Source organism: Rutidosis leptorrhynchoides, chromosome 5 (assembly GCF_046630445.1).
Source record: "Rutidosis leptorrhynchoides isolate AG116_Rl617_1_P2 chromosome 5, CSIRO_AGI_Rlap_v1, whole genome shotgun sequence".
Classification (NCBI taxonomy): domain Eukaryota; kingdom Viridiplantae; phylum Streptophyta; class Magnoliopsida; order Asterales; family Asteraceae; genus Rutidosis; species Rutidosis leptorrhynchoides.
This window is the reverse complement of record NC_092337.1, coordinates 272,936,016-272,939,381: the sequence shown is the minus strand read 5'-3', so window position 1 is coordinate 272,939,381 and position 3,366 is coordinate 272,936,016. Positions and strand designations below refer to the sequence as shown.

General features: G+C 35.1%; 1 long non-coding RNA gene across 1 annotated transcript; it reads right to left on the bottom strand.

The window, feature by feature from the left end:
• Window positions 1-215: 215 nt before the first annotated feature.
• LOC139846563 (uncharacterized) lies at window positions 216-1,898 on the bottom strand. The gene is made up of 3 exons (XR_011759097.1): window positions 1,383-1,898; window positions 1,254-1,308; window positions 216-495 (listed from the first exon to the last, which is right to left on the bottom strand). It is a non-coding gene; the product is annotated as an uncharacterized lncRNA (long non-coding RNA).
• Between the last annotated feature and the right edge of the window lie 1,468 nt (window positions 1,899-3,366).

Below are 3,366 nucleotides of genomic sequence, written 5' to 3'. Positions count from 1 at the left end.
TTATCGGTTTATAAATTTGGATACATGACCAAGGAGTTTAAAGAGTTTTAAACTGTGATTTAGTAGTAATAACTAGAAAAATGTTGGACCGCGCATTGCGATGGTTGCCTTTAAGTGCATTTGGTTATGCGTTACATAGCTCATATAATCTGAAAATATGATATAGCTTACATGCTATTGACTATGTAAATGGTTACACATAACTACTTGGTACATATATAACTGCTACTTGTTACTTAACTACATACTATTGTCTTAGTACATATATAACTGCTACTTATTACTTAACTACATACTATTGTCTTACTTATTACTTAACTACATACTATTGTCTTACATAACGCAGTAGCTTGCAGGTCTTGTACGCTTTGGTCTTTTCACTACCCAACGTCGATAAATTATATCATCTTTAGTCTGTCTTCTGGTCATAGAGCGGATATTGGCGCCAGTTCAAGATGGTTCGAGCAAGGACCACTCTACCGACCCGCACCCATCCTATGAATCAAGATCGTCAACACAATTCAAAAGTATTGAGTAAAAAACTTGATAATGTTAATGACATGGCTTGAAAAAGATGATTAACACTAAATCCATTTGCAAATTTATTAAATAATAGTGAACTTAACAAACCTTAACAGTGATCTCAACTTTAAAAGGCCTAACAACAAAATTGTTTGACATATAAAGTGGATTAATAATTAATACTATGTGATTACTGTTCTAGTGCCTATAGGTTATCAAGGAATTGCGTATAAAAAATTTTGACATGTGAGCCAATTATAAAAAAAACTTTGACCTTTGACCCAATTATATCACCCCTCAAGATAAGTTTAAGCAACCATCACCACTTACACCAGCAGTAATGAATGTGGAAACATCCTCTACAGACTTAAACCTTTTCTTACTAAGCATTAATACATAAAGAGATATTGAAGTACCTTTAAGTTAAAGTAACAGAAAAAACACAACACAAATGATAACAATAAGTCCATAACAATGAATACCAACACATAAACACAAATTAGATAACACACAACACCATAGAAAGTAGCATAAAAATGGAAAGCAATGAAAAAAGCATGTATCATTACGAAATAGTATGTTGCAGTAATATATACCTTACAGTAGGAGCACCATAATATCCTGACCCAAAAGGCATGTTCGTAAACATTATGAGACGTATAAAAAAATACCAAAGCAACAAAGACCTACAGATAGTAATCAAAATCTGCTAAAATTCAATACCAACACACCTTGGAATCACTTCGGTGAGAGCCAGGGTTCTGTCATTAACTGCTGTCTTTCTTCCTGTGATACAAAATTAGTCAACATAAGTCAACTTACTGATACTGCAAAAAAGACTGGAACCACAAAACACTAACCTGATAACGGTGTGAGGAAATTCCTGCATCATTACCGAACGTTGTTTGACCTTCAAGAACTTATTCGTCTTCTCTAATTTCATCCATGGTCCTACCATCATACGAAACCAAGTCATCTGGACAATCAACAAACTCTTCATTTCCTCCATCATCCGTTAATTTTAGCTCACTCGGTTCGACTTGCATACTATCCACTCTTGCAACCACTACTGCATCATCCTACAATATGATCGAAACACAGTTTTGCTCATAAGCCTTATGTTCAAATCATAAACACTTGCACCAAATTACATTTAATACCCCAAACCTTAGAATCAGAAACAACCAGTTTGACTTCTACAAGTCAAACATCTTACGAATTAAATCAAAAATGTCATAAATTAGTAATTTTTGAAACTTCAACTTGTTAACATAACATAATACCAAATAAATTAACTGACTAAACTAATCATCATTTATATTATCAAATCAAAACTCATGAATCGATCAGACTCTAGTTTGACTTTTATGGTCAACTGTATATAATATACCGAAGTGAATCAATCGATTTAAAGTTGAAGAAGCGTTTGAAATCGAAATAGGGAAAAGAAGTCACAAAGATATTATAGCTGATTGTGTAGTGCTTTTAATTCCTTCTTCCTTGATTGTTCAACTTCCTTTTCTCCTGTTAACATGAGGTGTAATTATAAGGGATGTTATGATAAAACGCACCAACTCGTATAGTTAACAAATCAACAGGAACAGTTTTAAAATCTGTGCAGAGCAACCAATATTATAGCTGGGAAATGAAACAGTAAGACAGTCAATAGCAATAAGAAATGCAATCAACAAATGACAATGCAAACAGGAAAGTAAGTACAAAATGCATTATAAATGAAGTGAGGACCACATCAATAACTGAAAAAGACGCATTAGGGTAGCAAAATTATGAGCAATAAATAACATAAGTAACACATAACAATGTGTATGAGAGATAAAGAAGTTAAATACATGATCAATAAAATGAGCGAACCATGAATACCTGAAACAAATGCATTAGAGGTGGAAGATGGAGCATCAACTGATGACGAAGCTGATAGACTTAAGCTCACACGATGCGCAGACGGCCCTTTAGAGGTATATAGCCGTAGGACATGGACGATGCCAGCACAATTACAATCACGTAACATGTTTCTAACAACAGATAGCTTAGGCGACACAGTAGATGAAGCCGAAAAATGATCAGATGTAATGACATTCTGAACATCGGTATTCAGAAAATAACTTTGCGTCGTTCGACGTTGTGCACGCTTAGTAGATTGGCGCCCAAAAGTTTGTCTATCAGCAATAACATTCGCAGTGCCTAAATGGTGATGTGGCAATATAAGCGACATAGTAACATGTCAAATAACAAACCAAGAGTAAATTAGAACAATAAGCTGTCCAAAAATACCTGACATATTGTGCCTAAACAATAAGATGACAACATTAGCGACAAAGAAACATGTAGGTACACAAACAAAAAGTGAATACAAACAATAAGCAATTCGAAAATACCTGCAACAGTTGCTGCTGTCGCCGTAGCCTTTGTAAACATGATGGAAGTGGACTGCATACCGGATGGCGCGCCATTATATGGGGCAGCAGACACTGTTACAAATGTCGTAGTGATTGTGTACTCGTTTATTATGGCATCCAAGTCTCCCACTGGGGGGTTAAAGTAGCACTGCGCGTAACCAATGTTATTTACCTGTTCCAATGCATAAACATAGTTATCATGAAACTTGTCACATGATACAAATATGATTATTATGTTATCACATAGTACATTTTGTCGCAGATAATTAGTGTTTAGCCAACAACTAGTGGAGGGGGGGCGCGTTTCCGCGGCATTTTGTAAGCGATAGTCTTCTACATACATAAAGGCATCTGCATATTTGCTACGTAGTCTCACTTATGTTCAAAAGGATACATACTATTGGTACATGTTTGTTTCATACTGCTA